Here is a 13,080-nt window from a genome sequence, read left to right as displayed (position 1 = left end):
CGGGGGCAGCGCGTACGGATGCACCCTCATATCAGGGGGATATGGTGGCCACATATGTTATCTTTGTTGATCAACAAACATACAATATAAAGGATACCATTCAAATCCTTTCTGATAATTGTTACCCCAAAAAGTGTGTGTGTGTGTGTGCCTGTCTGCCTGTGTCTCTGTGTATGTGTGCCCACGCTGTAATTTCCCCTAGTTGGGTTTGGGCATGGTGGTGGTGGTGGTGTGTGGCTGTCAGAGACCTCCCCCTACCCATCCTGCCCCTACATGTTAAATAATCTGTGCTGTAGGAGAATGTTTTAACAGCCCACTGCCCTTCAGCTAGGTCTGGATAAATCACAGCCATTCTCTACATCCCCCAATGGTGAAGGTCACTGATGCAGGCCATGAAAATAAGTTCCATCCACCCCACTTATGACCAGTTGAATATTCCCAATCTAATTGTCTCCGCACCATGACAAACCATTCCCCTCAACCCCGTAATCCTTTTAATTAGGAGATAGTCCTCACCAGCCACTGAATCATCTGGGTTGACATTCACTCTAAATGGTATAGAATCTGTCTTTGCCGTCATGGGGTCTTAACAAACTGTTATGATAATTCTATTTGGGCACTGACGGGTATAAGCAACAGGAAGCGGGAATTAAAAAGGCATTGATTTTCTCCAGAATCACCACACTGGGATGTGCTCTATTAGTGGGAGACTGCATTAGAGAGGCCTTCTGATGGATGACATTAACAGGCAGAGCTCATTGCTGTCCTTGGGAAGGAGGAGGGAGCAGATGTATTATTCTGTATCCAGACAGACAGGCAGGCACACACTAGCGTGACAACACATAAGCCCTGATCCTCACACACACACGCACACACGCACACACAGGGTTCTAAGGGGCTTGCAGAGAGACCATTTTATTCTGCAATGATACTGTAGGGGGTGGAAGCAGCCTTGAGGAAGCCAAGACTGAGATCAATAATCTGACTGCTTTAATTAAAGCTTCTGCTTCCAGGACATACAACCAAAGCAGCAGTCTGTTGACTGAAGCCTCTATTGGCCTGTTTTCTGTCAAATATACCACCGACCAAACCCGATTCCAATCCAATGCCTCTGTATTATAGTGGTAAGGGTTGAGAGAAATATACATTCCATGTTCTTCCACACCGATCTCGACAAACCATTTCTGTATGGACCTCGCTTTGTGCACGGGGGCATTGTCATGCTGGAACAGGAAACGGCCTTCCCCAAACTGTTGCCATAAAGCTGGAAGCACAGAATCGTCTAGAATGTCATTGTATGCTGTAGCGTTAAGATTTCCCTTCACTGGAACTAAAACAGCCCCAGGCCATTATTCCTCCTCCACCCAACTTTACAGTTGACACTACGCATTGGGGCAGGTAGCGTTCTCCTGGCATCCACCAAACCCAGATTCGTCCGTCGGACTGCCAGATGGTGAAGTGTGATTCATCACTCCAGAGAACGCGTTTCCACTGCTCCAGAGTCCAATGGCGGCGAGCTTTACACCACTCCAGCCGACGCTTGGCATTGCGCATGGTGATCTTAGGCTTGTGTGCGGCTGCTCGGCCATGAAGCTCCAGACGAACAGTTCCTGTGCTGACATTGCTTCCAGAGGTAGTTTGGAACTCGGTAGCAAGTGTTGCAACCGAGGACAGACGATTTTTACACGCTACGAGCTTCAGCACTCAGCAGTCCCATTCTGTGAGCTTGCGTGGCCTACCACTTCCTGACTGAGCAGTTGTGAGCGTGTTCATGTTTGCGTGTACTGTGTACACACACATACACTACCAGTCAAAAGTTTGGACACACCTACTCATTCAAGGGTTTTTCTTTATTTTTAGAGTTTTTTTTTGCAGCAATTCGACCATGAAGGCCTGATTCACACAGTCCCCTCTGAACAGTTGATGCTGAGATGTGTCTGTTACTTGAACTCTGTGAAGCATTTATTTGGGCTGCAATTTCTGAGGCTGGTAACTCCAATGAACTTATCCTCTGCAGCAGAGGTAACTCTGGGTCTTCCATTCCTGTGGCAGTCCTCATGAGAGCCAGTTTCATCATAGAGCTTGATGGTTTTTGCGACTGCACTTGAAGAAACTTTCAAAGTTCTTGAAATTTTCTGGATTGACTGACCCATATCTTAAAGTAATGATGGACTGTCGTTTCTCTTTGCTTATTTGAGCTGTTCTTGCCATAATATGGACTTGGTCTTTTAACGCATTAAGAAGGAAAGACATTCCACAAATTAACTTTTAAGAAGGCACACCTGTTAATTGAAATGCATTCCAAGTGACTACCTCATGAAGCTGGTTGAGAGAATGCCAAGAGTGTGCAAAGCTGTCATCAAGGCAAAGGGTGGCTATTTGAAGAATCTCAAATTTAAAATATATTTTGATTTGTTTAACACTTGTTTGGTTACTACATGATTCCATATGTGTTATTTTATAGTTTTGATGTGTTCACTATTATTCTACAATGTAGAAAATAGTAAAAATAAAGAAAAACCCTTGAATGAGTAGGTGTGTCCAAACTTTTGACTGGTACTGTAAGTGTGATCTCAGAATCATCAGTCATTGGAGTGCATATTGCAGAGTATTCCAGCACAATACAAGTGTCAGCATCCCTCCTCTTATAATGGGACTCCTGCTTCTAAGCTGTGAGAACCACAGCTCCACTCATCGAAAACACACAGACAATAATTACCTAATTATAGCACACAATCGCTCTTGTGGATGCCGTCGTAATTACATGACCTGGGGATGGAGCCTGATGAGAACACACAGTGCTGTTCTCCACAGAGAACATGGCCAGGGTCTGCCTCCAAATTGGCTCTGACGTTCAACCTAACCCCTGTGCCCTCCTGGCTCCTGGCTGCTGCAGTGGCTATGGGGAATACTCCTGATGTTTTGTGTTCCCTCTCTCCCATCCCCCATCTCTCTCTCCATATCCCTCCTCCCATCCACACCAAGCCCAGCGCCACCACCTCAGTCAGTGTGCTCTGTTCACCCAGGAGAGGTAGCTAGCTCCACAGCTCCACAGCTCTAGTTGTGCAGTGCTATGGTTCCTAGCCATCCATCCTGCCCTTAAACACTGAGGCTGGGCTCATACCTCAGCAGGCCAGGCACTGAGTCATAACTCTATCTCTGCATCCATGGGAACAGAAAACGTCAGGCAGGTCTTGATGATCTCGCAGTCCCTATAGAGGGACACACAGCATGGAGAGTTAAGAGAGATCACTACATAAAACACAGCGAGACACATGGTCCAGACTAACCCTATAGAGCACTAATGGAGCATCCGTGATTACAAATGCAGAGCACAAAGTGGCGGGCTCTGGGTGGCCTAATTGAATTGATAGCAAATAGGATTGAGCCATATGAAGATCTGGCCAGCTGCCGCGGTGAGGAGGAGCAGAGGGAGACGTTCGCCAGGAGCAGGAGAACCTGGTAAAAAGCGCCCTGCCAGCTCCAAATGAAATAACCACTCCTGATAGGCCAGCTCTGGATATGAACTACTGACCTGGAATCAGCTTACAGTATCACTGTACTGTATATAAAAGAATGTTACAACAAGACCTCACCGACTGCAGAACTGTCAAAACTGCCCTCCTGAATAACGACTGTTAAGCGTAGAAAGATGCAGGTAAAGACCTATTTTGAAGAAAAAAATGAAAAAGCTAATCATAAGGGCATGGTTTTGTGGGTTTGATTGTTGATATATTCTCCGCAGGTGGTGAGGTTTCAGAGGTTGCCTTATGGAAAATGTTCTTATAGCAGTAACATCATCTGAATTAGCTACGAGAGGGGAAATTTAGAAAATCAGTTCTGCCGAGCCCCTGTCAACTCAGACACCCCGATATGCTCCACAAACTTCTGTTAGGAAGAGAGCCAAGTCATCTATTTAGGCAGGGGGAGGGGGTTTGGAGCTGCAAGGTAGAGTAAACTAGAAGACAGGAAGGAGAGGGTGATAGAGGGTGGAGGAGAGAGAAATACATGGTGAGCTAAATATTGTACATTTTTTTTACATTTTAGTCATTTAGCAGACGCTCTTATCCAGAGCGACTTACAGTTAGTTTATATAATATAGGTCACATACTCACAGGATGGAAAATGGATTCAGTGAGAATCCTAGAATTGTCCATAATAACGCAGATTGCAGAAACAGCCAGAATGAGATGGACTGAGCGAGAAAAGAAAGAGCGAGGGAGAGAGAGAAAGAGAGAGAGAGAGAGAGAGAGAGAGAGAGAAAGAAAGAGAAAGAGAGAGAGACAGAGAGCGAGAAAGAGAGAGGGAGAGAAAGAGAGAGGGAGAGAGAGAGAGAGAGAGAGAGAGAGAGAGAGAGAGAGAGAGAGAGAGAGAGAGAGAGAGAGAGAGAAAGAGAGAGAGCGAGTGAGAGAGAGAGAGAGGGAGAGAAGAGAAAGAGAAAGAGAGAGAGAGAGAGAGAGAGCGAGAGAGAGAGAGAGAGAGAGAGAGAGAGAGAGAGAGAGAGAGAGAGAGAGAGAGAGAAAGAAGGTAAACAAGATAAAGGCCAGGCTGGGGGAGAGCGGATTAAAAGCAGCCTGCATGAGGGTAATCTAATAGTCCTTCTTAAATCATGATGACTACTGCACCTCTCTCTCTCCCTCTCCCTCTCTCTCTCTCTCTCTCTCTCTCTCTCTCTCTCTCTCTCTCTCTCTCTCTCTCTCTCTCAATTCAATTCAATTCAATTCAATTCAATAGACTTTATTGACATGGCAAGTAAAATGACTTACATTGTCAAAGTATAGATATAACAAAAATGGTGGGACCAACAGCAATAATAATAATAATAGTAGTAGTGGAAATGGGATTACCATTAACAGCAACAACAATATTAATGAGAATAACAATACATTAAAGCAATAGTAGTCGACCAATCTCAACATGACTGAGAAGACACATTACATGGTATGAAAGCCAAAACAAAACAGGAAATATTATTGATATTACATTACATTTTTCACTGGCTGTCCCTCAGGTTGTGGCAGGAGGACACATATTTGGCTGCCCAATATTTCACCCAATAAATATTGGATTTTTTCTTCTTCTTTTATAGTTTCAAATTCTTTGTACTGAATGATAATTTTGGGAAAGAAAGATTCTCTTAGGTCTGAGTATTTTTCACAGTGTAGTAGGAAATGCAGCTCTGTCTCTACCTCTCCCCGGGGGCAGAGTGAGCACAGCCTGTACTCACTCTATAGCCAGACTGTGCTCACTGAATCTGTACCTAGTCATTGTTTTCCTCAGTTTTCTATCAGTCACAGTGGTCAGATAGTCTGCCACCATGTACTGTCTGTTTAGAGCCAAATAGCATTGAAGTTTACTTTGATTTTTTGTGGTGTCTTTCCAATAGGTGATATATTTTTATTTTTGCTTTGTGATGATTTGGTTGGGCCAGTTTTTCTGAGTGCTGTCCTGAGGCTCTATGAGGTTGGTTTTGTTTAGTGAACTGAGCCTCAGAACCAGCTGGCTGAGGGGACTCTTCTCTTGTTTAATCTCTTGACATAGTAGAGCTGTGTGATGGAATGTTTTGGGGTCACTTGTTTTTAGATGGTTGTAAAATTTGATGGCTCTTTTTTCTATTTGAATAAGGAGGGGGTATTGGCCCAATTTGGCTCTACATGCGTTATTTTGAGTTTTTCTTTGCACTTGCAATACAGTCTTGCAAAATTCTGCATGCAGTATTTCGATTGGATGTTTGTCCCATTTGGTAAATTCAGTATTAGAGAGCGGACCCCAAACTTCGCTACCATATAGAGCATTTGGTTCTATAACTGATTGGAACATTTTGAGCCAGATTCTAATTGGAATTTCGATTTTAATATTCCTTTTAATGGCATAGAATGCTCTTCTTGCTTTGTCTCTCAGCTCATTCACAGCCATGTGAAAGCTACCTGTATTGCTGATATTTAGTCCTAGATACGTGTAATGTTTGGTGTGTTCTAATAGAACTGTGTCCAAATAGAATTTATATTTGTAGCACCAGGTCATCTGCGTACAGCAGACACTTGATCGGTGCTGCCGATTCTTCTAATGTTTTTGCCAATTCATTAATGTAGATGTTAAATAGTGTTGGACTTATTGGGCAGCCCTGTTTCACTCCACGTCCCTGAGAGAAGAAGTCTGTTTGCTTGTTGCCGATTTTAATCGCACATTTGTTTTTAGCGTACATTGATTTAATAACATCATATGTTTTCCCTCCAATACCACTTTCTATTAGTTTGTAAAAAATACCTTAGAGCCAAATTGAAGCAAATGCTTTCTTGAAGTCTACAAAACACGAGTAGATTTTGCCTTTGTTTTGGTTTACGTGTTTGTCAATTAGAGTCTCAGGGCCAGTCTGGAGGACTCCGCAGTGCACAGCCTGCTTAGATCTTCCTGAGCTCCCGGGACACATGCCAGCCACACACACACACACACTCTCTCTCTCTCTCTCTCTCTCTCTCTCTCTCTCTCTCTCTCTCTCTCTCTCTCTCTCTCTCTCTCTCTCTCTCTCTCTCTCTCTCTCTCTCTCTCTCTCTCTCTCTCTCTCTCTCTCTCTCTCTCTCTCTCTCTCTCTCTCTCTCTCTCTCTCTCATCATACACCTTAGCCAAATACATTGAAACTCAGTTTTTCACAATTCCTGACATGTGCAGTTGCAAACCATAGTCTGGCTTTTTTATGGTGGTTTTGGAGCAGTGGCTCCTTCCTTGCTGAGCAGCCTTTCAGGTTATGTCGATATAGGACTCGTTTTACTGTGGATATAGATACTTTTGTACCGGTTTCCTCCAGCATCTTCACAAGGTCAAAAGTACGTTCATATCTAGGAGACAGAACGCGTCTCCTTCCTGAGCGGTATGACGGCTGCGTGGTCCCATGGTACTATTGTTTGTACAGATGAACGTGTTACCTTCAGGCGTTTGGAAATTGCTCCCAAGGATGAACCAGACTTGTGGAGGTCTACAATTCTTTTTCTGAGGTCTTGGCTGATTTCTTTGGATTTTCCCATGATGTCAAGCAAAGAGGCACTGAGTTTGAAGGTAGGCCTTGAAATACATCCACAGGTACACCTCCAATTGACTCAAATGATGTCAATTAGCCTATCAGAAGCTTCTAAATCCATGACATCATTTTCTGGAATTTTCCAAGCTGTTTAAAGGCACAGTCAACTTAGTGTATGTAAACTTCTGACCCACTGAAATTGTGATAAGTGAAATAATCTGTCTGTAAACAATTGTTAGAAAAATTACTTGTGTCACACACAAAGTAGATGTCCTAACCGACTTGCCAAAACTATAGTTTGTTAACAAGAAATTTGTGGAGTGGTTGAAAAACGAGTTTTAAGGACTCCAACCTAAGTGTATGTAAACTTCCGACTTCAACTGTACATCTGATTTGTATTTTCTCTACAGCCTAGTCCTGTATACTGTTCATGTGACAGAGGCCATATATTGTATCTGTGATCCATCCAGATCAGATGATGACAGAGTGACCTGTCCCACGGTCCTCATGCGCTCTCTAATCTCTGAAATCGCTCACTGGGTGGCGTGACTCGCCAGACGCGACATTCATCATCAATACATTTGACTTATTGACAGCTGTCACATCCGCCCAGCATGACCAGTCAATTTCTACGCTTAATTAATGTTTTCCTACCCTACCCTTTGTTCTCTTGGTTTCTTATTCAATGTGAGCCGAGAAATCAATAGCCAAAGCCTAATCCTTTAGAAAACCCTCTCCTGAACTCAAAGGTCTATGTGTCGCCTTAATGAATTTATAGGAAAGTGACACACACTTCTCGTTGTGCACAAAAAGGAGAAATGCAAGGCAGTTTTAAAACGTGGTGAAAGATTACTAAAAGGCAGCAATACATTTCAGGTAAAGATCTCCGGCGCTTTTTCGTCAATGAAGCTGATATGCGTTTCAGCACCACGGACAGCTCATAAACAGCGGCTGTTCTGGTTATGTCGCCTCAACGCCTCATTAAACCCATCCACCGCTTCCTTCCAGTCACATTCGCAATGACTTGCGGTACCTAGTAAGGCAATCAATCAAAATGACATTAAGGCTTGTGACAGATTGACTTCAATAAATGAAGCAGGTTCATGCTTTCCCTATCTGGTCTATTCATAGATGACCAAGACAGGAAATGCAGGCGAGCGAGGCCAGCAGCAGATGAACCAAGACAATTAAACTGTATGGCTTAACCTTTTGTTTCAACAGTTTTTGATCATTCTCTGATTAAATGACACCCTCTCTGTGAAATAACTTACATGTTGCAAGGACTGGCAGTATACCAGATACTACCAGAGGCCAGGAGGACTTGATACATTGCATTTGATCTCTAATGAAAACCTCCCGGCATCAGCTGTGTACCATGGAAAAACCTTTCCAGTTCCTTTACTGTCCAGATCACACCACATAATTTATATGACAGTGGTAGTGAACCTGTGACAGTGATGTCTCTCACCTGTCAACAGGACTCGGGGGACCCAGGAGGACTAGTTAGTAAAGGCTTAGCGCCAGACAGACACAGGCAGCTCCCTAGACACCCAGCAGACACTGCGGCTCCCCTCCAACTGCAGCACAGAACACTGAACCTCCTAAATAGAACATGTACACATCATGTCTGAGCCTAAACAGAACAGGATTTAATCTTTCCTATTCTGTAATTCCCTTTTACTAGATGATTCTACAGAGCACCGTGCCAGGCTAAGCTGTCCAAATATTCAATCAGGATCCCTACTAAAGCTTACAGAGGGGAATGGTGGTGGTACTGTACTGACTGGAAGAGCACGTTGGGAAATGTTCTCATCACTATGTCCCTGGGAACTCAAGCACAAGGATAGGAACTTACTTGAGATGTTTTAAAGCTTTGAAGTGGGTTAAATCATAGAGAGTGTTGGATCAAATTAGGATCTAAATCTACAATGTAGTGGTTATATCCCCACTGTTGAGAGAGAGAGAGAGAGAGAGAGAGAGAGAGAGAGAGAGAGAGAGAGAGAGAGAGAGAGAGAGAGAGAGAGAGAGAGAGAGAGAGAGAGAGAGAGAGAGAGAGAGAGAGAGAGAGAGAGAGAGAGAGAGAGAGAGAGAGAGAGAGAGAGAGAGAGAGAGAGAGAGAGAGAGAGAGAGAGAGACACACACAGAGACAGACAGAGAGAGACACAGACAGACAGAGACACAGAGACAGACAGAGAGGAGAGACAGAGAGACAGACAGAGGATAGACAGAGAGACAGACAGAGAGACACAGAGACAGACAGAGAGAGACAGAGAGACAGACAGAGGATAGACAGAGAGACAGACAGAGAGACACAGACACAGACAGAGAGAGACAGAGAGACAGACAGAGAGAGACAGAGAGGAGAGACACAGAGACAGACAGAGAGAGACAGAGAGGAGAGACATAGAGACAGACAGAGAGGAGAGACATAGAGACAGACAGAGAGGAGAGACAGAGAGACACAGAGACAGACAGAGAGAGGAGAGACAGAGAGACAGACAGAGAGAGACACAGAGAGAGAGAGAGAGAGAGAGAGAGAGAGAGGAGAGAGGAGAGTAGTTGTAGCAGTAGTAAAAAAGGAACAATAGACAGCCCCCTCCTTCCTGCTCCTACTCTCGTCAGTAAGTGTTGTGAATGAGCTGGTGTCGGCCTGTCTGCCTGCAGGCCTGGTTCAGCTCTCTGCAGAGGGAGCTTAATACCAGCACCATATGGCCAGTTCATGGCAGGAGCCACACACTCTAAACGGAGACCTGTTGTTTTCTCCCCACCACCGCCTACAGGAGAAACAGCCGGACGTTTCTCTGACGGGGGCTAAGGGCATTCTGGGGATCAGGCAGACGGGACCGTGGCTGGGGGTGTCCCGCCCCCAGCTGACTCTGCCTGCGCCCCTGCGATCATCCCATCACCATGACAACTGTGTCAGTGCAACACGAGAAGACACACACACACAGCCCCTCATTAAACAAACAAAGGTGCTCTACTCTACTGTCATTGGGAGATGCTTTATACTGTATGAGCGTCTATGCATTTTCAATAAGGTACAGCCACGTATGATATGTAACAACAGGCTCATAATCGAGAAAACAAGGATATTTATTTATTTGCTTTGTAGGACCTTTTTACAGCTCAACGCCACATCAATGACCTTAGCGCCCTTCAGTGTCAGGTTTAAATTGCATCCAAAGCCTTGAGCTTAACTGGTTGGTCAGATCTCCCAGTTGGATAGTGCGCTAAGTCCCTCAGCTCATTTCACAGCATGAACAGCCTTTCATTCTCATTCGCTACAGCCGATTGGATGCCATTCTGTGGGCTTGGCTCATTGTATACACAGTGAATGATTATTATTGAGGTTCTAAACAGAGCCATTTTTATTAACGCAAACCCCCTAACAAATACACATGCATGCAGACAGGCAAGCACGCACGCACACAACACACACCCACCCACGAAATACACCCACAAAAACGTAAGCAAGCGCGCACATATACACACACAGAAATCAGAATCATCTCTTCCAGGATGTGGGCCCGTGGGGGGGGAAGTCAAGCAAGAAAATCACAGCTTATCCTTTAACACCGTCTTTTGTTGTCAAACACAGCCTTTCTGTACAACCTGTTTGTCTGAGGCTGCTGTAACATACTGAAGCCAAGTCTTACCCTACAGCACCATCGAATGGACAGTCTGAGCTATTACACCAGTAATATAGAAATGTAGCTTACCTCCAACCAGTATGGAAATTAGTACGTACTCAGTCATTAGCTCTATCCATAGGCAATTTTAATGATTCAATAACCAAAAGTAACATTTGCTTTGACGTTTAAATTAATTCCATTGAGTGTCTACAAGATATAGACTTGGGTAACAGAGTATTAAGTAGAAAAAAGCAAATATGTAAAATAAAATACGTGTGCACAGGTGAAAGCAATTTCATGTTATTTTACAAAGGGTTGCATGGCATGATTTGATCCTCTCTATTTCTCTATTTTCTCTTTCTAAGTAGCTGGTTTCAGCTGCCACAGCCGGTGAATCTTTTTACAAGATAAGCAGAACTGGACACCACAAAATCTTTATTACAGACAGAAATACTCCGCAGTTTCATCAGCTGTCTGGGTGGCTGGTCTGCGGTTGTGACACCGGTTCTCTAAAACAACGTTGGAGGCAGCTTATGGTAGAGAAATGAACATTCAATTATCTGGCAACAGCTCTGGTGGACATTCCTGCAGTCAACATGCCAATTGCACACTCCCTCAAAACATGAGACATCTGTGGCATTGAGTTGTGTGACAAAACTGCACATTTTAGAGTGGCCTTTTACTGTCCCCAGCACAAGGTGCACATTTGTAATGATTATGCTGTTTAATAAGCTTCTTGATATGCCACACCTGTCAGGTGGATGGATTATCTTGGCAAAGGAGAAATGCTCACTAACAGGGATGTAAACAAATTTGTGAACAAAATTTGAAAGAAATAAGCTTTTTGTGAGTATCGAACATTTCTAGGATCTTTTATTTCAGCTCATGAAACATGGGACCAACACTTTACATGTTGCGTTTATATTTTTATTCAGTATATAATAGTAGAATACACCAGGTGCAAGTTCGAAATTTGGTTGTGCATCAGCAGTTTTTCTCTTGTTTTGTCACTGACAGTCACTCAATTAGCCATGTCAGCTAACCATTTTTAGATTGGTAAGTTAGTCTAGCCAGTTATCTAAACGTGTAGTAATCATGGCCGAATACCGTGCCCAGGGGCCCTGACCTCCAGGGGGCCCCCATTGACTTTGTTAGTCACTCTCACCCAGATATCATTAACATGACATAAGTCATGGCAAAGTGAAGAATCTGTTTTAAAACTGCAAAAATGTCTCTCTGCCCCATGGCAAAATGAGTCGAACTGCATGAAATTAACTTTAAAAATGTAATGTTTCTCTCCGCCGTCAAGAGTGGCGGGGGGGGGCACCAAAAGGCTAGAGATGGACCTGGGGACACTATTTTTAGAAACATTGACCACACAGCTTCCTGTACACACTATGAGGGGGTGTTGGATTGGAACACAATGTTGTATTAAAGTGTTTTTCCACTATGTGGAGGAGAGAAACAAGAAGATGAGAAAAGGAGAACTATGAGAAAAACAAGGAGGAAATAAACATTGAGGTTAAAGGTGAACAACTTTATTGTTGAACAACTGTATGAGAGAATCACATGATGCGCATTTCCAGCCAGTCGTCTCGCTAACATAGCCATTACCCGCCACTTGTCAGCTGAATCCCTCAGATCTTATCCTGGAGAGGATTAGGGCTGCTCTATGATTTAAAACTCAGCGATTCATATCACAACATCCCGAGACTCCAAATGCACTTTCACAATTCAACATCAGCATCAGCATCAAACCCCCCTGCCATGACAGCTATCCTTTCTCTTTCAACCCCCCACACCCCCTGCTGACCCACATTCTAACCCTTCCTGTAATCTTGGAGGTTTATGATCCAGATCCACAACAGCCCAGGTCTGACATGATGTTGCCTGCCGCCATCTCTGGCCTGCCCTGGGTGTAAATCCCTCTTTAGCATGATGAGTGGCCCAGGCTATGAGCCGCGTACGGGCTATGGGTTGTGGGTGGGTATGGATGGAGCAGCAGTGGGAAAGGGGAGTGGGGAGCTTCATGTGGAAATGGGCTGGAATAGATGAGGTGTCAGTGAGTGTCAGCCACCGTGCTACTGGATAAAGCAGGTCAGTCAGGTTGCTTGCCTCGTGATGCACAGCTGGGTGACAGACAGAGGCATGAGTCAGACCATCAATACCAGGCAGGGGTGGCGGGGGGGTGGCAAAGGAGAGGGGGTTAGAGCGGTGACACAGTGCTGGTGCGGGTCACAAAACAAACAAAGTCAACTCCCCATGGAGGGACCAGGCAGTGCAGGCTCAGCCAACGGCACTCTATAGATGATTGGTTTGTTCGTGTTTGCCGATAACATGACCACCTACTCAGCAGGAGAGAGAGAACACAACAACAAATAAATACACTACCAATAAAATAACGTTAAAGTTAAGAGCCATTGAGTGCAGCCA

General features: G+C 44.4%; 1 protein-coding gene across 1 annotated transcript in view; it reads right to left on the bottom strand.

Annotated features, from left to right (window-relative positions):
* ppp2r2bb (protein phosphatase 2, regulatory subunit B, beta b) overlaps window positions 1-13,080 on the bottom strand; it is a 91,593-nt gene that overhangs the window by 53,946 nt on the left and 24,567 nt on the right. The gene's annotated exons all lie outside the window — the stretch shown is intronic.

The sequence above is a fragment of the Coregonus clupeaformis genome, chromosome 9, assembly GCF_020615455.1.
Source record: "Coregonus clupeaformis isolate EN_2021a chromosome 9, ASM2061545v1, whole genome shotgun sequence".
NCBI lineage: Eukaryota > Metazoa > Chordata > Actinopteri > Salmoniformes > Salmonidae > Coregonus > Coregonus clupeaformis.
The sequence above is the reverse complement of the archived record's forward strand: the minus strand, read 5'-3'. Positions and strand labels throughout refer to the sequence as shown.